The sequence below is a fragment of the Schistocerca piceifrons genome, chromosome 6 (genome assembly GCF_021461385.2).
Source record: "Schistocerca piceifrons isolate TAMUIC-IGC-003096 chromosome 6, iqSchPice1.1, whole genome shotgun sequence".
Taxonomy (NCBI): domain Eukaryota; kingdom Metazoa; phylum Arthropoda; class Insecta; order Orthoptera; family Acrididae; genus Schistocerca; species Schistocerca piceifrons.
Genome location: NC_060143.1, coordinates 315,510,795 through 315,535,976, shown reverse-complemented (window position 1 = coordinate 315,535,976; position 25,182 = coordinate 315,510,795).

The window sequence follows — 25,182 nt, the reverse complement described above, 5'->3', positions numbered from 1 at the left end:
GCAATATCCTTCCTTGGGTTTCTAACAGTCTATGGGTAAGCGTTGTAGGGTTGCCGAATCCAATGATGCACGCTACACCACATGTAATAAACACTATTTTTATTTCTCGTAAGCACACATATACAGTTGTTTACATTCTGAATTCTCGGTACACGTCCGTACACTTTCGCGCGCGACCACAGACTGGGGCAAAGAGTTTGCCAAAAACAAAGATATTAACCGCGACTTGGTCGATAGTCGCCACATTAGCCCCCCCCCCCCCCCCCCTAGAGTGTGCAGCACAAACATAAATATTGGGGCATACATGTAAAGGGAACACCTAGGGGGGAGGGAGAGGGTGTTTAATCAGAAACCATACCTTACATTACATTACATTAGTAATTGAAGTCTTCGAGCCAGCGAGGGGGGCGGATGGTCCTGCCTGACCGGGTGAATCCTCGTACAGCAGTTGAGGGATCTGGGGAGGGGATGGTGGCTTGTGAGGGGCCAGGATAGCGGATCTGAATGCCTGTGGCGGTACGTAGGACTTTGACCGTTGATGGGTCAGTACCAACAGGCAAGGGGACAGACTGGAGGAGATGAATGTGAGTTAAGTTGTCACTGGGGAAGCTGGCTTGTTCGTAGAAGATGTACACATTACCCGGCTGCATAACAAAAAACACATTAGAGCTGCAAATAAGATCTGTGTTGACATTCACTACCACTTCCTGATACGGGTTGACAGAATCTCCACACGAGTCGTCATCAGTGACATCACACGCTCTGAGGCTGGTCCCTGATACATCACTGAATCCTAACAGGGGAGAGGCGAGGGGCTGCCTGTAGGAGGGTAAGTCATCACACGCATCACTCTGCCTAGGAATGTCACACGCACCTGTAGCACTGTCACACGACTGGGAGTGGGGAACGTCACACGTGTGGGAATGGGCGTCGCTCATCCATGGGCTGTCGGTAGATGCCTCATGCGAGGTGGGTGCAGCAGGGGATGGGGTCTGACTGGGAGGGGTATCGGGCAGTTCTCCCAGAGTCCATGCAGGTTTGAGGCGGCAGACGGATACCGTTTGAGGCGTGCTGTTAATGAGCACTTCGAACGTGTTGGTACGCCATGATATGACTCTGTGCGGGCCCATATATGGAGGTCTGAGTGCCGGTCGGATGGTGTCATCACGCACCATGACGTGAGTGCACGACGCCAAGTCCTTATGCAGAAATACGGGAGGGGGCGTGTGTGGTCGAGGAGGCGGCACGCGGACGTTAGCAATTAGCTCCTTGACCTGCCCGACGAATGTCGAGTCGCAGATTTGATCTGGAGGAAGTGAAGGCTCAACTAACTCTGCTGGGAGTGTGAGGGGTTCTCCATACAGTACCTCTGCCAGGGATGCGCCAAGGTCCTCTTTGTACGCGGCCCGAACGCCTAACATTACCCATGGTAAGGCATCGGCCCACTCACCTCCGTGGCACATCAGGGAAGCTTTAAGCGTTCGGTGCCAGCGTTCCACAAGCCCATTGCTCTGGGGGTGGTATGCTGTAGTCCTGAATCGTTTCACCCCACACAGTTCACAAAGCTGTCGGAAGAGGGCAGACTCGAACTGGCGGCCCTGGTTGGTGGTGACAGAGACTGGGCAGCCGAAGCGCGAGATCCACATTAACAGCAGGGCTCGGGCCACTGCATCGGCTGTGATAGTAGTGAGAGGAATTACCTCTACCCAGCGGGTAGTGCATGACGTCCTACTTTTGCGCGCTGACAAGCCACACATGCTCGTGCCCAACTGCGACACTGTTTTATCACCCCGGGCCAAACAAAACGTTCAGATACCAGACGTGCGGAGGCGCGAATGCCAGGGTGTGCCAAGTCATGGATACTATTAAATATGTCCCGGCGGAGAGGTGCAGGAATCACCGGGCGTATGCGTCCTGTTGAAATGTCGCACCAGATGGGTGATGAAAACCCAGGAAGTGTCCGTAACTCTAGTTTGAGTCCTGTTTTGATATCGGAACGCAATGCTGCGAGTTCAGTATCCTCTGTCTGCAATTTAGGGAGCTCACTGAGGTCCAGTTGTGAAGATAAAACCGACACCCGAGACAGAAAATCAGTGACGACATTGTCTGCGCCTCTGACGTAACGTATGTCATTCATAAACTGACATATAAGGTCCATATGCCTAAAACGTCTCGGGGATGAGTCCTTACCTGGGTTACGGAAAGTGTAAACCAATGGCTCGTGGTCGGTAAATACCACGAGATGGCGACCTCCGATATCGTCTTGGAAATATTTGATAGCAGCGTAAATAGCAAACAGTTCCCGGTCGAAGGTCGACCATTTACGTTGGGAAGCGGTCAGTTTGTGGGAGAAAAATCTGAGCGGCTGTACAACAGAACCCACGGATTGCTGAAGTACTGCCCCCACTGCTGTATCACTTGCGTCTGTAGTAAGCGAGATGGGAGCATCAGGAATGGGGTGAGCAAGCGTAACAGCTGTCTGTAAGGCTGACTTTAGATTATCAAATGCGCGACGCATATCTGGAGTCCACGTGACCGCCCGAGACCCTGATGTGTTTTTTCCTGCGAGGGCATCCGTCAGTGGGGCTTGTATGTCGGCGGCGCGGGGAATATGTTTACGGTAGTAATTTACCGTTCCAAGGAAGCGGCGGAGGCCCTGAAAATCTTTGGGCAAAGGCACCGTACTAATGGCCTCCACCCGTTCAGTTAGGGGGCGGATGCCATCGCCCGAAACTCTGTGGCCCAGAAAAGTGACACTGGTGCGGCGGAGTTGTGACTTAGTATTGTTCACTGCGATACCGTTTGCTTTTAATAGTTGGAGCACTGTATTTAAATGTTGTTCATGTTCCTCGAGGGAGGAAGAAAAAATTAACAAGTCGTCCAGGTATGCATATGCAAAGTCCAGTTTTCCAACCAGCGAGTCGATGAACCGTTGCCACGTCTGTGCAGCATTTTTAAGGCCGAATGGCATAAACAAATACTCGAACAACCCGAACGGGGTGATGATAGCGGTCTTTTCAACGTCCTCAGGTGCCATTGGCAGTTGGTGGTACGCCTTATGACAATCGACTACACTGAAAATTTGTGCCCCATGCAGCTGGGAAGCAAAGTCTTGAATATTTGGGACGGGATAATTATCTAAAATTGTCCTGGCGTTAAGCGCCCGATAGTCACCGCAGAGGCGGAAAGTGTCATCTTTCTTAGGCACCAAATGAATGGGTGACGACCAACAACTAGAAGAAGGGCGGATAGTCTTATTATCTAAAAGTTCCTGAACAATAGCTTTGGCGTGTTTAAGTTTTTCCGGATTTAAATGCCTAGCCTTTGCACGTACCGGTGGGCCTTCTGTGGTATTTATTCTGTGGACAGTACCGTTATTGATCGCGAACACCGATGGGGATGCTGGACCAGCACCCGTTGCACTGTGACTAACCTGTAATGCACACGTGTGTGTGTCCAAGGCCGGCAGTTCAGCAGCAGTGGCGGTGATCCACTGGTAGTCCTTGTCGAAGAGCTCGGTGGGGTACCTGGTAGCGTCGCGGGTACAGCTTCCGTCCGGCAGTAGAAATGTCACGCGGCGTCGGCTGCAGGTGCGAGGAAGTGGTGCGGGGGTTGGGGGCGTGGCCGTGTGCGACAGCTGGGCGGTCTGCTTACGCGCGTCCGTGAGCTTGGCTTGCACGGCGGCGATGCGTAAGCGGAGGGCCCCATTGCTGTCCCGAAGTTCGTCGTTGTGTGATCTAAGAGAAAGCACTGCAACAGCAGTTTCCGCTAGCTCACACAGCAGAATGGCGCTTTCGGATGAGAGGGGTAAGATATCTGAACGACAGTTCTTAGCCGCGTCGCCAAAGCGGGAGTGGAAATAACACCAAGCGGGGCGGCGCGTGGCGTCGCCCGTCGTGCTGGTTGAGGTCAAGCGGCAGTGGAGGGGGACTTGTTTGTAGTTCCCTCCGATGGCGACGCTGCAGTAGTGCTGGTAGGAGAGGAGTTACTGCAGCGGTTGCTAGGCGGCGTTGGCTCAGCGCGCATGCGTGGAGCGAGTCGTGCGCACTCTGTACTGCAGGATGGGAACTGCCGCGCAGGTGTGCCAACCCCTGAGGCCTGAGGGCACCCTGGGGGGGCATGCGGGGGGGGCAGAATGTTGTAAACCTGGTCTGCGATCTTCAGTTTGGCATCTAGTGGGGCCGAAGTTACATGTAGAGGTGAAGTTGAACTTGCGGGGGAAGTTTCAGCAACCAGATGGTCCAAAGTGTAATGTCCGGCATGTGATGCGTGTCAATCATAGCGCGGAGATGACGCCAGAGTTGCGACGGGGACCTGGATCCCAGCGATTCCTGACTGATGAGGCGGATAGCTTCCTCTGTCGATGAGGATAGTCGCTCGAGGATGGTGCGTCAGGCGAACGCATATTTGTCCGTAGCGGGGGGCAAAGCCACAATGTCGCAGATCAGATCCAGTTCGTCATGGAGGTGACACAGTAAGCATAGGAACTTCGAATTGTCGTCGGCGACGCCGTGTAGCTGCAGGACGTGGTCGACCAAGGTAAACCATGTGCGTGGGTGATCCTTGCGAAGGGGTGGTAGCTTCGGCCAACGGGTGGGAAAGTCTTGACATAAATGTTTATCAGAAACTGTCTCTCCCTGTCCATAGTTCCGCAACGTAATTGTCTCGGGTGCAGTAGCGGTGCACCAGCTTCCGCCACTGTCAGTGGCACGCGGCACGGTAGGCGCGGCTGGCTCGACCTTGGTCGAGAAATCAACGAATCGAGCGGTCGACGGAGTAACGCCGACGGGCGTAGAATGGACCGGCGCGGTAGAATCGAACGTAGTCGACCGATGTGCGGCGAACGACGGAATACAGTTTCCGGGCCCCTCCCCTACAGGTGCATTAAAATAGTTAAAATCACCTAATGTTTGTGGAACACACGCGGCAGGAACGGCGTGTGCCGTCGGAAACACTCGTAAAGCGGACGCTGGTGGTGTAGGGGGGGTTGGTGCAAAATCCGGAGTTCCGGCAGAAATATGAACTCTCCTGTCTTGAGCGTCCGGCTCGATTTGTACAGTCACTGATTCGGGTGGAAAATTCACACTTGCACTTGGGAAACCTGTAAACATAGTCACTGGGGTTTGAGCACATTGTGTCGGCTGTTGAGCACTCGGAACACGTGGCTGTGGAATTGTATAAACACTGTCCTGTTGAGTACAGCTAATCGATGTGTTCGGAAACTGCGTAGAGCTATTGCGGACACCCGGTGGATAATTGTAAAACCGTGCCGAAGCGTCCGTTGGAACACTTAGTTGGCACGTGGTCAGTGTAGCAGGCGGCAAGCGCTCCATTGTGTACTGTTCGACGGTATAAGATTTCGTTGTAGCACTCGCGAACAAAATTCTGGGTCACCAGTATGGGTAAGCGTTGTAGGGTTGCCGAATCCAATGATGCACGCTACACCACATGTAATAAACACTATTTTTATTTCTCGTAAGCACACATATACAGTTGTTTACATTCTGAATTCTCGGTACACGTCCGTACACTTTCGCGCGCGACCACAGACTGGGGCAAAGAGCTTGCCAAAAACAAAGATATTAACCGCGACTTGGTCGATAGTCGCCACATTTAATTTATTTTAAAGAAGTAACAAAACAGTTATATATTACATTAGTAATGATATTCTGAATATATTTTAATAGCAATTTCATATTAGGCACTAACTCAATTGCATTGAGATATGTCAATAAATAAACAGAACATAAACATCTTTTGGAATCCTGACACCATCCAAAGACCAACTGATTGAAGAAACCCTGAACCATGTGACTTGTAGATACAGTACTATAATTCATCTGTTGTGCAAGATCATTGTCATCACTGATAAATTACAGGAGAAACAGGTTAACTTAAAGCAGATTAAAAATCAAATAGATTGTTTTCTTATGCATCTCTTGTCCTTCAAATGGAGTATTATTGGAAGATACAATGTTTCCACAAAATTAAAACTACTACATAAGTTACTTTTATTCAATCTTGTGCAATATCCTTCCTTGGGTTTCTAACAGTCTTCTCTCTTCTTTTTGCAGGAAACTGTAAACAAACATCCATTTCTGCTGTAACAATGTTCAAGATGCCACACATTATCACTATGCAAAATAACTACAGCAGTTTTGGTGAAGAAAATACTAACTGATGGATTCATATGGACTCCTTGAATCCCTATGTGTCTAAAATACTTTTTATACACATGCCACCCAAACACTTTATTATGTTGCAATTAGTTTCAACAGTTTTACCATTGTCTTGTAAGACTAAAGCTTAAAATGTTATATACGACATTCCATTACTCAAGAACATGTTAACAATAAAGTTAATTCTGTGAAAGTAAGTGAGTCTTGGATATTGTATGATATCATCTAGCCCACAAACACAACCCTTACACATTAGGCCATGGAGTTATTTTTTTTTTTTTTTTTTTTTCCCTCCGAAGAAATTTCCAGGAACCCAAATTTTATATTTGAGAGATTGATTAGGTAACATGTTTTCCTGGCAAAGGTATAGATTTTTGGATACAGAAAAATTTGCGCTGAAAATAGTAACACAAAAAATTTTAATAATTACATGACAACATTTTTGAGTCATAATATCTTCTGAATGGCAAAGTTTACAATAATCCTAGATGTTCTTAATTTGAAAGACAACCAAGGCTTTCAAATGAGTTATGCCAATCCTAAAACAAACTATTATTACTGGTGTCAAATTTTTAAGTATATGTGGTTTTCCTGAACCTTACATTTGAATATTTCCTTAAAGAAAATGTTTCTTCAATAGATATATATTTATTTTCAGCCAGATGTAAATTATTCTCTGAAGATTACTATTTACAGCTCGAAGAATAATTCTGATATTTGTCTTGTATACAGTGTATGGATAATGTAGGAAAAAAATGAGAAAAAATAGTATTTATATTATGACTGTCTCAGGGGAAGTAGAGTTATTTCATCTGACTACGATCCACACAGTTTTTAATAATGTTTAATATTTCAACTATGTGACCAATCTGCACTATATCACCATATTAATTAGCTTTGCCTCAATAGGAAACATCTGTATTGAGTCTGACTTCTGTGTTACAAGTAGGACTCCTTTATAATATGATGCACATTGGCAGGACATAAAAATCCTATAAAGCTTTGGTAACATCATTCAGCATGTTTTGTGAAACTTCTGAAAAGCCAATTATACTTAGATTAGGGAAAATTTACCATGATATGGAGTATGCATACACAGTTGAGCACCATGGCCTGCACACAGACTGAATGCATCTTGTGCAGTAAACTCACCAAATATCTATGTTTGTCTCAAAAACAGCTAAGATCACATCCCCTGTGGTGGCATTTAACATAAATAATGCTACTGCCGTCCGCCTGCTTAGCTGAATGGTAACATGCTTGCCTACCATGCAGCGGGCCCAGATTCGATTGCCAGTCAGATTGGAGATTTTCTCTGCTCGTGAACTGGGAGTTGTGTTGTTCTCATCATCATTTCAGCCTCATCACCTTGGATATCAAACACGACACTTTCTTGGCCACTCTTAAACTGTCTGGCCCAAGTAAACACTTGGTTCTGGGACAACATAGCTTCCCCAAATTGTGCCTTCAAATGAATTAAAAACTCCAGAGATCCTACACCTTTACAGGTAAAAAAACTTTACGATAATATGTTGTGCAACAGATGAAGAAACCTCGTGTTCAATCATGGTCGTAATGTGCCCAGAACAGAGGGCAGCATCAAATCTAGCTGGCTCTCCCTCCCTAAACCCCCCCCCCCCCTTCCACCATCCTGCTCGGAACTGCTTGTGTAATACACTAGTGCAATTACCATTCATATTCTTATCACCCTCATGTAACTTAAGGGTTTGTGACTTTCCAGTATGGTAGATACTTTCCAGCATCCTTTGAAAGGAACCTTTGAAAAGCCCAAGCAGGAAGCAGCTATTTGCTGAAGACCACTTGACTGCTTGAGAAGGAAATGACCAATGAAATGCCTGCATTTTGCTCCTGAAGTTGACTGTCAGTAAGCCCTGAATGTTATAACAGTTATTTATATAATTTATGAACCACTATCCTTGTAAACAACTCATTCATGTTGAAGTATTCCACATTATATAAAAGACATAACTTCCAATACAGCTGCATACACAAAGAGGTAATGACAGTATTTCTAGATTTAGGAACTTTTTGTTTTTTCTTAAGGGCAGATGTATTAAAGTCAGCAATTATGAGCACAATTAGTTGGGCAAAATACACCGACACGGTAGATGCACAGAGTTAATACACACACTTTTAAGTTTGGAGATGCACAAATAGAAGTGAGACAGCCAAAATCAGAGTCCACTCATAGCCCATGGTCAAAGCCAATCAACTGACAAGGAGAAGCTCAGCAAATTTTTGAAACTTCTCAACTCATTCCATTCAAATATTAAGTTCACCATGGAACCGGAAAAGAATGGTCAGTTGCCATTTCTGGATGTACTTGTCAAAAGGTGTGCAGATGGGTTTTTTGGTCAAGTGGTGTATTTCAAACCTACAAACTCTGATTTATACCTACAAGCCAGCACCAGTTACCACACAGTGCAGCAGAATGGAGTTCATAAGACACTGGTCCACAGGGCATACATCTTGTCAGACTCAGATGTTTGGAAGGACAAACTGAGCATCTAGACCAGCGTTCCATAAAAATCAACACATAGTTTCAGAAGGCCATCCAACTAACCACACCGCCACATGTTCTAGAAGAAAACAAGCTGAAGCAAAGACTGGTGTACCTGACCTACACAGGATCTATTTCTACTGCAGTTTATAGAATTCTCAGGATGCGTAACATCAAGTATGTAAGCCCTGTCTCAAATACAATCATTCCGTGAACTTTGATGAAACGAGGCTTCTGAAATAGACCCTCAAATACTGGCTCTATAGAGATAAAGGTCAGGATAAACCTCATGGATCATGACACTGGGTGCCAACTCAGTAGAGCCTGGGAGTCTACACTGTTCAAAAATGGCTCTGAGCACTATGGGACTTAACATCAGTGGTCATCAGTCCCCTAGAACTTAGAACTACTTAAACCTAACCAACCTAAGGACATCACACACATCCATGCCCAAGGCAGGATTTGAACCTGCGACCGTAGCGCTTAGAACCGCTAGACCACCGCAGCCGGCGGAGTCTACACTGTAGTTCCTGAAAATGTAATGGGGCAGCAACAGAACTTCACAGAGAGGAATTGTGAGTGTGGGCATCGGGAACGAACCCCAGACAGAGTGCTTTGTGCAATGGACCACGGATGCAACAGAGCAGGGCACTCTAGTGAAAACGGATCACAGAGAGAACACCCAGAACCCCACTGGACCAAAAACAGAATGCCAATGCACACATGGGTACGCTGGACTGCTGACAAAACAACAGTGGTGAACCTGGCACACCAGATTGAATAGGGAATGTCTAAGATCACTTTTGGTGGGAGCATAACACAAAGGATATACCTAGAACCACACCAGACCAAAAACAATATGTCAGCACACAGACAGATGCACCAATCTCAAGACATAACACCAACAGTCAGTTTGGCGCACTGGAGAGAAGAGGGACTGCCTAAACATGCTTCTAGTGGGAGTGGACTGCAACCTGAAGCCTGGGACCAATTATGGAGAGGAAAGGTCATAGTTGTAAATACTGCATCTGTTCCATTTGGCAAACAGTCTCAGGTAGCACTTGATGAAAATAATGAGTCATGTTTTGGAAATGTTGTGCATGTATAATGGGGATATCCAGTATGATACCTGATACCCGATACCACAAGGTTGCTGGGAAAGCCTAAAGAGTGACTTCGAGAGACTCTACAGATGGGAGATGTTCTGAAATATTAAGCTGGACAAGCTTTGACAGAGGACATGGAGGATGCTCGGTTCTCTCAGTTTCCTGCTGAGATGTTGAAACGGAGATATATTACCAGACTTTCCCAGGATTAAGCTTAACGTCAACTCCAGAGAGGTGAACACAAGATAAAATGCCAGGCAAGCATGGCACTTATGTGAGAAAGGATTCAAGATATGCACCCAGGCTAGATGTGGTAGCCAGTAAGCTTTTACACATTCACCTGTGTGGCAGCCTCCTTAGCACATGAAGCTAGGGACAAGGTAGACAGTGCCTCTTGATCTAGCAGAGCACACCAACAAAAATGCCTCAGCTTGCCAGTCCAGGAATGTGTGAGTAAGAAAGAACATCACATCTACATCTACATCTACATTTGTACTCTGCAAGCCGGTGTGTGGTGGAGGGCACTTTACGTGCCACTGTCATTACCTCCCTTTCCTGTTCCACTTGCGTATGGTTCGTGGCAAGAACGAGTGCCGGAAAGCCTCCGTGCGCACTCGAATCTCTATAATTTTACATTCATGATCTCCTTGGGAAGTATTAGTAGGGTGAAGCAATATATTCAATACCTCATCCAGAAACGGACCCTCTCGAAACCTGGACAGCAAGCTACACCGCGATGCAGAGCGCCTCTCTTGAAGAGCCTGCCACTTGAGAGCCTTGCTAAACATCTCCATAACACTATCACGCTTATCAAATAACCCTGTGACGAAACGCGCCGCTCTTCTTTGGATCTTTTTTATCTCCTCTGTCAAACTGACTTGGTACGGATCCAACACTGATGAGAAATACTCAAGTATAGGCCGAACGAGTGTTTTGTAAGCCACCTCCTTTGTTGATGGATTACATTTTCTAAGGACTCTCCCAATGAATCTCAACCTGGCACCCACCTTACCAACAATTAATTTTATATGATCATTTCACTTCAAATCATTCTGCACGCATACTCCCAGATATTTTACAGAAGTAACTGCTACCAGTGTTTGTTTCACTATCATATAATCATACAATAAAGGAGCCTTCTTTCTATGTATTCGCAATACATTACATTTGTCTATGTTAAGGGTCAGTTGCCACTCCCTGCACCAAGTGCCTATCCGCTGCAGATCTTCCTGCATTTTGCTGCAATTTTTTAATGCTGCAACTTCTCTGTATACTACAGCATAATCCGCGAAAAGCCGCATGGAACTTCCAACACTATCTACTAGGTCATTTATATATATTGTGAAAAGCAATGGTCCCATAACACTCCCCTGTGGTACGCCAGAAGTTACTTTAACGTCTGTAGACGTCTCTCCATTGGGAACAACATGCTGTGTTCTGTTTGCTAAAAACTCTTCAATCCAGCCACACAGCTGGTCTGATATTCTGTAGGCTCTTATTTTGTTTATCAGGCGACAGTGCGGAACTGTATCGAACGCCTTCCAGAAGTCAAGGAAAATGGCATCTACCTGTGAGCCTGTATCTAATATTTTCTGGGTCTCATGAACAAATAAAGCGAGTTGGGTCTCACACGATTGCTGTTTCTGGAATCCATGTTGATTCCTACAGAGTAGATTCTGGGTTTCCAGAAATGACATGATACGCGAGCAAAAAACATGCTCTAAAATTCTGCGACAGATCAATGTCAGAGATATAGGCCTATAGTTTTGCGCATCTGCTCGACGACCCTTCTTGAAAACTGGGACTACCTGTGCTCTTTTCCAATCATTTGGAACCTCCTTCCGTTCCTCTAGAGACTTGCAGTACATGGCTGTTAGAGGGGGGGCAAGTTCTTTCGCATACTCTGTGTAGAGTCGAAATGGTATCCCGTCAGGTCCAGTGGACTTTCCTCTGTTGAGTGATTTCAGTTGCTTTTCTATTCCCTGGACACTTATTTCAATGTCAGCCATAGTAATTTCAGCTTTACGCGTGTCATCCTCTGTTTCAATGCCATTATCATCCCAGAGTGTCTGGATATGCTGTTTCGATCCACTTACTGATTTAACGTAAGACCAGAACTTCCTAGGATTTTCTGTCAAGTCAGTACATAGAATTTTACTTTCAAATTCACTGAACGCTTAACGCACAGCCTGCCTTACTATAACTTTGACATTGTTTAGCTTCTGTTTGTCTGAGAGGTTTTGGCTGCATTTAAATTGCAGTGAAGCTCTATTTGCTTTCGCAGTAGTTTCCTAACTTTGTTATTGAACCATGGTGGGTTTTTCCCATCCCTCGCAGTTTTACTCAGCACGTACCTGTCTAAAACGCATTTTACAATTGCCTTGAACTTTTTCCATAAACACTCAACATTGTCTGTGTTGGAGCAGAAATTTTCATTTTGATCTGTTAGGTAGTCTGAAATCTGCCTTCTATTACTCTTGCTAAACAGATAAACCTTCCTCCCTTTTTTTATATTCCTATTAACTTCCATATTCAGGGATGCTGCAACGGCCTTATGATCACTGATTCCCTGTTCTGCACTTACAGAGTCGAAAAGTTTGGGTCTGTTTGTTATCAGTAGGTCCAAGATGTTATCTCCACGAGTCAGTTCTCTGTTTAATTGTTCGAGGTAATTTTCGGATAGTGCACTCAGAATAATGTCACTCGATGTTCTGTCCCTACCACCCGTCCAAAACATCTGAGTGTCCCAGTCTATATCTGGTAAATTGAAATCTCCACCTAAGACTATAACATGCTGACGAAATTTATGTGAAATGTATTCCAGATTTTCTCTCAGTTAGTCTGCCTCTAATGCTGCTGAGTCGGGAGGTCAGTAAAAGGAGCCAACTATTAACCTAGCTCGGCTGTTGAGTATAACCTCCACCCATAATAATTCACAGGAAGTATCCACTTCTATATCCTACAGGATAAACTACTACTAACAGTGACAAACAAGCCACCATCGGTTGCATGCAGTCTATCCTTTCTAAACACCGTCTGTGCCTTTGTCAAAATTTCGGCATAATTTGTCACTGGCTTCAGCCAGCTTTCCGTACCTATAACGATTTCAGCTTCGGTACTTTCTATCAGTGCTTGAAGTTCCAGTACTTTACTAACGCAGCTTCAACAGTTTACAATTACAATACCGATTGCTGTTTGGTCCCCGCATGTCCTGACCTTGCCCCGCACCCTTTGATGCTGTTGACTTTTCTGTACTTGCCTGAGGCCATCTAACCTAAAAAATCACCCAGTCCAAGCCACACAGCCCCTGCTACCCGTGTAGCCGACTACTGGGTGTAGTGGACTCCTGACCTATCCAGCGGAACCCGAAACCCCTCCACCCTATGGCGCAAGTCGAGAAATCTGCAGCCCACAAGGTCGCAGAACCGTCTCAGCCTCTGATTCAGACCCTCCACTCGGCTCTGCCCACATGGTCGCAGAACCGTCTCAGCCTCTGATTCAGACCCTCCGCTCGGCTCTGTACCAAAGGTCCGTAGTCAGTCCTGTCGACGATGCTGCAGATGGTGAGCTCTGCTTTGATCCCGCTAGTGTGACTGGCAGTCTTCACCAAATCAGATAGCCGCCGGAAGCCAGAGAGGATTTCCTCCAATCCATAGTGACACACATCATTGGTGCCGACATGAGCGACCACCTGCAGATGGGTGCACCCTGTACCCTTCATGGCATCCAGAAGGACCCTTTCCACATCTGGAATGACTCCCCCCAGTATGCACACGGAGTGCACATTGGTTTTCTTCCCCTGCCTTGCAGCCATATTCCTGAGGGGCCCATTACGCGCCTGACGTTGGAGCTCCCAACTACCACTAAGCCCACCCTCTGTGACTGCAGACTGAGGGGCAATCTCTGGAACAGGACAAGCAGCCATATCCGGCCGAAGATCAGTATCAGCCAGAGACAGAGCCTGAAACCGGTTCATCAGACAAACTGGAGAGGTCTTCCGTTCAGCCCTCCAGAATGTCTTTCACCCCCTGCCACACCTCGAGATGACCTCCCACTCTACCACAGGTGAGGGGTCAGCCTCAATGTGGGCAGTATCCCGGGCAGCCACAGCCGTAGTCCGATCGGGGGATGCATGGGACGAGCTGGCCATCCCCGACAAACCCCCGTCCGGACCCCCACAGTGATTCCCATTGGCAACAGCCTCAAGCTGTGTGACCGAAGCCAACACTGCCTGAAGCTGGGAGCGAAGGGATGCCAACTCAGCCTGCATCCGAACACAGCAGTCGCAGTCCCTATCCAGATAGAGGACATTCACGCTGATTAACCTACGTGGCAAGCAGTTTCATGACGCCACACTGAAGATATTTGGCAAGTACCTCAGTTTCACAACAACTCCTAGAAACGTGTCCATTTCAGGTTTCGTCAGTGCAGTGGAGTAAGTAGCCAACACACTTTGACCAAATTCGGCAGCAGAAATTTGCCAGGAGATCTGCAGGGCACTCATCAATGCTAAGCTTCCAAAATTGATATCTCAAGTGATAAGAGGCTTGCACTCCAGAGGCACTGGAAAGACAGAGCACCATGGTGTTGTCAGCACACAAAATGAACTCCAGTCATTTTGCAGTAAGCTGATTATAATTAGGAAACATAACAACTTCTGGAGGACCCTACTTACATACTTACAGACTTTTGGAATGTGACCCCACAGACAAAGTGGAAAAGATGTCTAGGGCTCCCTTTAAGGAAACAGATATGCCTGACTATGTCACCAAGCAACTACAATCAAATTGCCAGTCCCAACTAGACTACATGAGCTGCCAAAAGCACACAAAGAGGGCTTGACACATATGCTGACTGTTAGCAACATTAGTGCATCAATTTACCATAGTCAAGTACATGCAGAAACTGCTCTTGCCATATGTGGGGAAGTGCATTCACCAGATCCACAACTCTGGGGACTTCTCGCAATGTTTCAAGCAACTACTTATCACAGAATCTGATATAATGGTCAGTTTTGAGTGGTATCCCTGTTCACTATGGTGTCACTGAAAGACTCACTGGAAATGATTACAGAGATATTTGATGATGCTCTGTTGGACCTGTTCAGGCATATACTGACTAATTTTCTGTAAGAACCACACAGAAGGTGTAGCCCTGATTAGCCCGCTGCCTCCCGTTGTTGCCAATGTAGTCCAGCCAACGAGAGAAAACTAAGGGAAAAAATATACAGTCAGAAATGTTTGGACAGTGCTTCGATGGAGTGTCCTGACCAGTCGGGTGTGAGCGCTGGAGTGGGGAGACATTTAATGGTCACTTTTCAACATTTTTCTCGAACAACTTGAAACCCACAGTTCCAACAAAATTGTTTCCCTGTACAAAATTAAACTACATTAAATTCCCTACATAAATGGTCTTATTCATTTTTCCCCTAGGACTAATATTTTCCATATTGCAGCAGTTGGAAAAATCACATATTATTAAAAATATTCTTCTAATAGTGTAAAATTAATGTTTATCTTTAAATGAAGTAGGTTAAAAGCAAATATTAAATGTGTGTACGACATCTAATTGCATTTGAGCTGTATCAAGGGATAAATTGTTTTCCGGGTGTGTAACTGGATGGAAGTTTTTGGAACAGAAGTGTGAAGGAAAGTAGGTCACTGGATTGTGGCCATGTACTTCCCTCTTTCATAGGTCTGCATAGGCTGAGCAGGTGATTTCTCATTCTTGTATATCCAACTACATCACAAGAAGCAACTTCAGAGTTTTTTGTAAAGTTATATGGATCCTCCACAGTGTGACTTATGAATCACTGGCAACATAGTGCACAGACATGCCTGGGGAGTATTTATTTTGCACAAAATGCACACTACATGGAATGCAGATATGAGTTACTAATAACATTAAGATACACATATGGACAGAATGTACATAAATCTCTGCATACTATTCTACATTGCTAGAGGGGAAATTGATTCCTAGTCATCCTGTACGGCACCTGTAGTGTCATTCTTGGAAAGGTAACCTGCCCCAACATGAGCACTGCTCTTTTCAGTTTACAGACAGGCTACACCTCCCCTGCATTTCCTGTCCAATTCTCTTATGTGAGTAGACAAAATAACTTCATTCAGTTCATGTTTATATTGTGGAGTTATTTTCAGTTTATTAATGAGTAGTTATTTGCAGTTGTTAAGTGAGCTGTTACATAAAGGAGCTCAACAACTGGAGCTGTCAACTGTCTACCACACTGAAGAGCCCTTTTTCAAGTGTAAAATGCAGTCAATATGTATTCCACATTGTCAGTTTCATTGCCTACACTATCAGTCTATCAGTAACACAATTAATGGAGAGGGAAGTGCAGTAACTTTTTGATCATTCATTAATTCACAAGTCACCATCAAGTGACTCAAACAGCATTACACAGCTGTACAACATGCTGTCAATGACAAGCTAGCAGCAAGGAGTCGTATTTACCAACCTAATCTCTTTCCCTCTAACACTACAAAAGTCACCGACAACATCAACATCACACTAACAAATTAAACACACAGGAACATATTTTACATATACTAGCTCACTTAACAACTGCAAATAAGTAGACAAACTGAAAATAACTGCACCATATAAACACATGTTCAGTAATGTTATTTTGTCTATTCACATGACAGAACTGAACAGAAAATGCTGGGGAAGTATAGTCTGTCTGTAAACTGAGAATCAGGCAGTGCTCCCAGTGAAGGAAGTCATCTTTCCCAGAAGAACACTGAGCTGTCATACGGTATGACTAAGAATCAATTTCCTCTCTAGCAGTGTAGAACAGTGTGCAAAGACTTGGGTTTATTCTTGTAGTTTTGCATGCTATCAATACCATACCAGGCAGTCCATTTTGAGAAATTGGCATAACTCATGTAACTGTTCCACCAATCTGCAGCCAGCTCCAAAACACACCCTCTTAGCATGCACAGCTACTACCACTACAGAGTCAACTTAGGAAGATGCTGCACCAATGACAGCTGAGAATTTTTGGAACATTTTATCACTGCATTCAAAGACTTGTTAGTTACCTTCTTTTGTAAAAGACAAATCTGCCTGTCTCACGGAACTGTTAGACTGTAATTGGACTTGCTGAACTCAAGTTAAGTGAACCAGAGTTACGAACACATTACATGTGCTTCTCATTATTTTTTGCTGTCTCAGCATACACCTACTCCTTGGCATCCACCCCTGCACTGACCACACAACTGGCGACGAGACTGTTCCCACAAGTGTTCCAGTCTGGTTCAACTTCTCGCTATAAAACTACCTGGTGCAAATATTTTCTTGCAGAATTGTTGTTCTTCACCATCCTTGCCTTGCTTTGCATTTGTGTATTGCTTTTCAGAATACTTAACCCATTCTCATAACTTTTGCATGTATTGATCATGGCTAGTCCTCCACAAAAACTGTCAGTAACAAAGATTGTTCAGTTTCAGTCACAGCAGATGCAGCAGCTTATGGAAATGACGACAAGACTGCACACTTCTAGGCACATCACACTAAAGATAAGGACTGGCAACCATATTTTCTTGCAACAGTCAGGGTGTACAGGCTTGCTTGCAAATGTTTCCCCACCACCCAGTCTGAGAGTGTTTCCAATGAAGAATGTATTGCTGCACTAGACAAATACCTACAATGAACAGAATAATATGGCAGTTGCACATTACAAATTCTTTCATTTGAGTAAACAACCCAAACACTCATGAGCAGTGGGCAGCAGACTTACAAGGGCTTACATGCCATTGCAAATTTAAGAGTAAGTGTGAAAATTATTATAGTTATGCAATGATAAGGGACACCATTACTCAATGTCAGATCCTTGAATACGCAGATTCTTAAGTATCCCGATCCTATCTTGCAACAGGTTTTGGAATTAGTGGAGAGTCAGGATTCATATGATAGATCAATGGTTGACTTCAATTCCACTCCCATTTTTGCCACACAGAGTCGTAGTAAACAGGTTGCACCCATAACTATTGTGCCACAGTACACCAAGTGTCAGCAGTGAAGTAAACAGAATCAGTGTGCTCAGCAGCAGACTAGCAGTGTTAAACCTTTTCCTCAGGGTTTTCACTAACAAACACCTGGTTTGCCCAACATCCAGTCTGTCTGTTTGCAAAAATGCAAGTCCAACAAGTGCTCTGCAATTTCTCAAAGGTCCCAGCTAAAAGATGTCAATGCAATTTTTTCCAAGTATAGTAGTGATTTTAGTGTTACATAGTACAAGTCAAGAGCAAGAGAGAAATAAATCACACAATTCTTCCATTCTACGTGAAGGAAATAGATTGTTTGTCACTTTGCCAGGATTGCCAATCACTAAAAACACATGCATCTGGGCACTGATGCATCAGTGACTTTATTGAACAAAAGCACCTAAGAACTATTAGGGAAGCCCAAGCAACAAAAGCAATAGGCAACTCTTTCTGGTTACAGTGGACATGACATTCTCATGCTAGGCACATGTGGCTTACCTGCCATTTTTTGCAACTTTACGAAAACTATTTCATTCACAGTTTTGTGCTTACATTACAGTGAAAATATTTGTGGCATGGACTCTCTTGACCTGTTTGTTTGCACATTCAAGATGCTCTCTGTGAACTCTTCTGTGCTTACAGAATGGATAGCTAAACTTAGTGGCATTTTTCAAGGCAAAGTTAATAATTTCAAGGCTTTTATGGGTCACATTACAATGAAAGACAATGCGCAAGCACAGTTTTCTGTCACACAGCGCGTCCCTCATGCTATCAGAGATCAGGCAGCACATGACCTCTTATCATGTCAAGAGAATGGTGTGATTTCCCCTGTAGCAACCAGTCACCTTTAGTACTGAAGAAACCTTCAGGCTAGTTATGCTTATGTGGAGATTTCAAGGCAACAGTAATTCCACAGACTGTGAGTGACTTTTTCCCCTGCATGGCCTCAAGATTTTGTGCACAAATTTGGTGCAGCACATTACTTCTTTTCCAAGACTGATCTTTGTGGTGCTTATTTGCAGCTTCCTTTGGATGAACAGACACAAAAAGTTTTTGTGATCATCACCCACAAGGCATTATTTAAGTTTTTGAGATTGCTCTTTGGCAGTGAGTGCACACCTGCAATTTTTCAATGTTATTTGTCCACAGCTGACTGCCACAGTTCCTTCTTGTTCAAACTATTTGGATGACATAGTCATTTCAGAATGTTTTCCCAGCAAACATCTTGCCAATCTCAGGAAATTGTTTCATGTGCTCTCAGATGCTGGGTAAATTGTAATAAAAACAAGTACTCCTTCTTACAGACAAACTGAATATTTAGAAAATTTAATGAACAGTCAGGATATCCAACCTTTGCAGTCACACCAACCAGGACCTCCCAGCTCCTAGAAATGTCAGTAACTCCAAGCTGTGTTGGGTAAACTAACCCATTACATTCAGTTGGTTCATACCATACATTGCAATGTCTTCAACAAAAGAATGTTCCATTGGAGAGGGCAGTAGTGTGCCAATCTGTGTTTTGGAAACCAAAAGATACCTTACTGAGCGATTGTTGTTTGGTACACTTTGATCCCACCAAGCTACCCATGCCTTTTGTTCATGCATCCTCTTACAGGACTGGCACTGTTCTCTCACATAGAGTTGGATCATTGGAGAGGCCAATTGCCTTCACTTACAAACTCCTCAACCAACGCACAGTGCAACTACTCACTGATTGAGAAGCAAGTTCTTGCATCATATGTGGGGTACTTAAATTGCACCAATATTTGTATGGCAGTACATTTTAGTTGGTTACAAATCATGAGCCTCTCACCTCATTGTTCAGCCCTTAAAAGCCAGTCCTACTGCACATGTCGCAAACGTTGTTGTGCTGGTCTCTGCTCCTTCTAAATTACCAGTACGAAATTGTGCATGGGGCTATGGCTAAGTATTCAAATGCAGACACTCCTTCTCACCTACCAGTTGGCACTGATTCAGTGTTCAAGACCTCTGAGGAGTCTCATTATGACACTGATGGTCAGGACAATGAAACACTTGATGGTTTTCCCAATGACCATCGAAGAATTGCAACTGCTGTGGATCCCAGTCTTAAGATTCTATTGCAGTACTGCCACTCTGTGTGGCCAGACATTCAATTCAGAAAATTAGTGATCCGGTGGTTCACTGTTCTTTTGTGCTTCAACACGATGTATCAATTCAGCAAGAATTTATCATACTACATATAAACAATGATCAGTCTAGTGTGATTGTGCCATATTTGCTTTTGAAGGAAATTCTCCATCTTCTGATTCAGATACACTGAACGCACTAAGCAGCTTGTCCAATGCCACTGCATGGATACACAAATAGAACAATTGACTTTGCAATGTCCAGCTTGTGTGGAGCTGTGCTGCTCTGCCACACAAGTTATTTGATGGCCCATGCCCAGCACCCCTTGGCAGTGTCTGCATACTGACATTGCAGGTCCCTATTGGAATGCCCAATGGCTTATTGTGGTACACACCTTCAGTAAATTTCCATTTGTCGTCCCCATGTGATCCACAAATAGCTAGTACTATCAAGAGTCTAACGTTGATTTTTTGTATCAAACATCTGCAGAAGCACTGGTTTTGGACAATGGACTCCAGTTCACATTGCCAGAATTTCAGCAGTTTTGTGGTGCCAACACCATCAAGCATGTGATAGAAGCATCCTTCCATCCTCAATCTAAAGTTGAAGCAAAATGCTTTGTCGGAACTTCCCAGTGACACATGAACAAGTCAGGTGCTTCCCATATGCAGTACCAAGCTTTAGAGTTCTCTCATGAAACTGTTCCGACATACGCAACAGCAAATCACCAGTTAAACTTTTGCATTGACACCATCAGGCACTGCTTCAGATGCCACACCCTCTTCAGTGGCTGGTCCATCCTCCACAGTGGTCTAAGTGTAATGTAAATGGTGATGTCTTTTTCAGAGTTTTTGGCAGACACTGACACTGGGGATGAGACATTATCACAAAAGTCTTAGACCATTCTTTGTGTGTTTTACAGGATCCTACAGGACTGCAGAAGAGCTACCCGAATCAGCTCCACTTTTGTAGGTTGCGTGATCCTGCCAGAGGATTTTCAATTACACATTTGGTGCCACAGCCTCAACCATCTTCACCTGCCTCAGGTCCTACATTGCAGGACAGAGAGCCAATGGATATCAATGCAGCACTGTTGCTTTCTCCGCAATTCCAGCAGCCCCAGCCACAAGCAGTGGGACCCCGTCACCCAGTGGCGTATAAATGGGAAACTGTGGACCCTTCAGTCACTGTTGCACCTCCACCAATGGAAGATTGGGTATGGGTGGCTGATGTTTCTTGCCACTGAAAGGCGAATATCAGGGTGTGTGCATTGATTTAAGTTTTGGCTCTTCCCTCTCCAATGGCACCTGTGCCTGAACTTCCCTCCCCACAATTTTTTTCTGGAAATACCAGTACACAATGACAGTGAGGAGTTGTGCACAGGAGAAATATGATACACTATTGATACCATGCCAGCAAGTCCATGTCCACAAGCAGTAACTCATGTGATTGCCCCATCCACAGTCAGCTCCAAGACACAACCTATGCAACATGCATGACTAATGCCACAATGGAGCCGACTTAAGAAGATGCAGCACCATAGTCAGCCAATTCTGTTTGTAGCATTCTATCAGTATATCCAAAGCCTTATTAGTTATCCTCTGTTGTCATTGTCAATGACAAACCTGCCTGTCTCATGGAACAGTTGGACTATAATTGGACATGCTGGACCCAAGTTAAGTAAATCAGAGTTACCTACATATTACATGTACTTCCCATTATTTCTGCACACTGTCTCAGCACCCTCGACATGCACCTCTCAACACCCTCAGCATACACCTCTCCACCACCCTCAGCATGCACACCTGATTCTGTCCATATGCATTGCTTGTATTAGTATTATTAGTAATTCATATCTGTATTCTATGTAGTGTTAACACATTTTGTCAAAGATAAAAACTCCTTGGACATATCTGCACAACATGTCTCCAATGATTCATATGGCACACAATGCAGGTTCTGCATAACTTTGTGAAGTATCCTGTAGTTGCTTCTTGTGATGTAGTGGGGGAGATAGAGTGGGAAATCACATGCTCAGTATTCAGTTTATGGGCCTATGAAAGAATGAGGTGCACAAACACAATCCGGCGACTCACCCTCCCTCACGCTTCTATGCCACACACCTCCCCCCTCCAACATGTTCTTCTTCTTCTTCAACACTACAGTCCTTGGTGGGCTTTGCTCTTCTCAACAATCTTCCTCCATATCTCTCTGTTCTCAACTTTTCTTTTTCCATCCACGGATCTCCATCTAGGCAAGGTCAGCCAGCACATTGTCTATCCATCTAGCTCTTGGTCTGCCCTTCCTTCTAATGGAATACAGTCTGGCATTTATTATTCGTTTGGGCATCCTGTCTTCCATCATCCTCTCCACATGTTCTAACCAATGTATTCTTAGAGATTTGATAAATTTCACTGTACCTTTCCCTTGAATAAGCTCCTGTATTTAATGGTTGCATCTCACTCTCCAACTTTCTGCCTCTCTCGGAGGCCCGTTATTGTCTGCTTCTGTCACTGTCCATGTTTCTGATCCATATGTGGTAACAGGTCGCACAAGGTAATAGTACACTCTCAATTTAGTTGTTTTCATAATTAGAGAGTTCTTGGGTATCTTTAGGTTCGCATAATAGGCTTTGATTCCTGCTTTAATACATTTTCTCATACTATTATCATTAGTTAGGAGGACACCTAAATAATGGAAGCATCTAACAGCTTTGAAGCATTTATCAGAGATCTTCAGGTCCTGTGGTGTTCTTCTAGCTTCAGAATTGGACATAAGCATATATTTTGTCTTGTTTTCATTTACAGTAAATCCAATTCTTGTTCCTTCTGCTTCCATTTGTCCATATATTTCTGTAAGCGAAGTTACATCCCTTGCCATGATGGCAATATCATCTGCATATGCGCATATCTGGCTGGACTTCATCATTATTGTTCCTCTTTTATCTACTTTTTGTATGATGCTATGCAGTGCTAAGTTAAACAGGACTGCAAAGAGGCCATCACCTCGTTTCACTCCATCCTCAAACTGCCTGGTCACTTTTACTTTTGCTTTCGTATCCTTCATTGTTAGCTCAATTAACCTTCTCAGTTTATCACAGATGCCCAATTCTTTCAGCCCTTTATACAATGCTGGTCTATTAATACTACTGAAAGGTTGTTTAAAGTCAAGTGGAGATCTATATCATATTCACAAAATTTTTCCATTATTTGTCTAACAGCAAACAACTGGTCAGATGTACCTCTGTTTGCTCGGAATCCACACTGGTATTCTCTGAGTATCTTTTTGGCACAGTTAATTATTCTTTCATTCAGCACTCCAGAGAAAATCTTATATACTGTATTCACTGGGGTTAGGCCTCTACAGTTTTCACAATTGACCTTTTCTCCTTTCTTATATACTGGGCATATTATTTCAGTATTCCACTCCTCTGGTGTGCTTTCATTTACCCATACGTTCTTTATTAGTTTAAATATTTCACATCTTAGAGTTTTCCACCCTGATTTTATTATTTCTGTCACATCCCAACTTCACCAGGTGAATGGTTATTTTTTAGTTTATTTATCACTGTTTCCACTTCCAGCACTGTTGGATTTTGTACGTCATCCCTTTCAATTTCTCTTGCCTATGTGTTCTCTTCCTGTTCCTGGGTACCTCTTCGGGCCTGATCTGAGTTTTCATTGAGCATATCTTCAAAGTATTCTACCCGCCTCTGCAATATTTCTTGTTCATCTCTTATTATCCCACTGTTTCTGTTTTTGCATGCATTTTGTTTGGGTTGAAAATTTTTTCTCATCTTTGCCATGGCATGATAGAATTTCTTCGTTTCATTGTGTTCCTTTATTTCTTCTATCTCTTTAAACTTTGATTTCAGCCATTCTTTTTTCTTTTCCTTGCATATTCTTTGGGCATTGGATCTTAATTCTTTGTACACTTCTATGTTTCTTTTTGTTTCTCTCTGTATCATTCTCAGTCTTGCTGCATTTTTACATTCTATTACTAGCCTGCATTCATCATCAATCCGCACATTTCATGCATTTCTTCTCATCCCAATTATGTCTTCTGCATACTCTTTCAGTGCTTTCTGGATCTTAGTCCATCTCTTTTGGATTCCCATTGTTTCCTCGCTGGGAGTCAGTGCATCTCTAACTTTTGCTTGGAACACTTTCACAACTTCTGGATCATTCAGTTTTCTGTGTCCCAGTATGTATTTTTCTCCATTCCAGGTTTAGGTGTTACAGATAAGTTTCTCTCTCACCACAGCTTTTACAGCATAGTGGTCTGAGTCACAGTTAGGGCCCCTGCAGCTCCTCACATTGATAACTGACGTGGCATGTCGCGCCTTTACAAACACATGGTCTATTTAATTGACTACTCCACTTAAACTTGATTTCCATGTTCCGAGATGTATTCTTTTATGCGGGAAACATGTGCTCCTGACGATCATATTACTTCTAGCAGCAAATTGACATACTATTTCTCCATTCTCATTACTTTCCTCATGCAATGTGTATCTCCCAGATACTCTTCCATATTCGGTTCACCCAACCTGTGCATTAAAATCTCCCATAAGTAAGGACAGATCATACATTTGTACTTTACTGCATGCCCTTTCTAGATCTTCATAAAACTTTTCCTTTGTTTCTTCTTCTGATTCCTCTGTTGGTGCGTACACTATTGTTATCGTTATATTTCTGTATTTCCCTTTCACTCTCAGCCTGCTAAGTCTTTCATTTATGGGTTCAAATTCCAAAACACTTTTACCAACTTCCTTTGTTATTATGAATCCAGTTCCGGCTTGTCCTGTTCTTCCATCTGATCCACCATACAGCAGAGAATACTGGGGCATATCTATCTGTCCTTGTCCTTGCCATCTTATTTCTTGCAGCACTACAATGTTGTACTTGAACTTCATGATCTCATCAGCTATTTCTTTCATTTTTCCTGGTTTCAACATCATTCTTACATTCCATGTTACTATGGCCAAATTTTTTGTCCTTTTTCTTTGCCATGGTCATGTTTTTTTGTATCTCATTCATCATCCGAAGCTCTTTTTGAGGTTCCATAATATGTCATTTTTACAGTGTGGGGTTATCGGTCCCATGCCCAACCCCCATCTTGGAGGACCTGGATTTCTTTAGGGTTTACTCCACTATGGAGGTCAGCTTCCCTATGCCTGCACAGCACCCCCTGCCCTATGTTGCAAGACACACTTCGTCTGGCTCCTCAGTCAAGACCAGTTCAGCTTGGGTGACCCC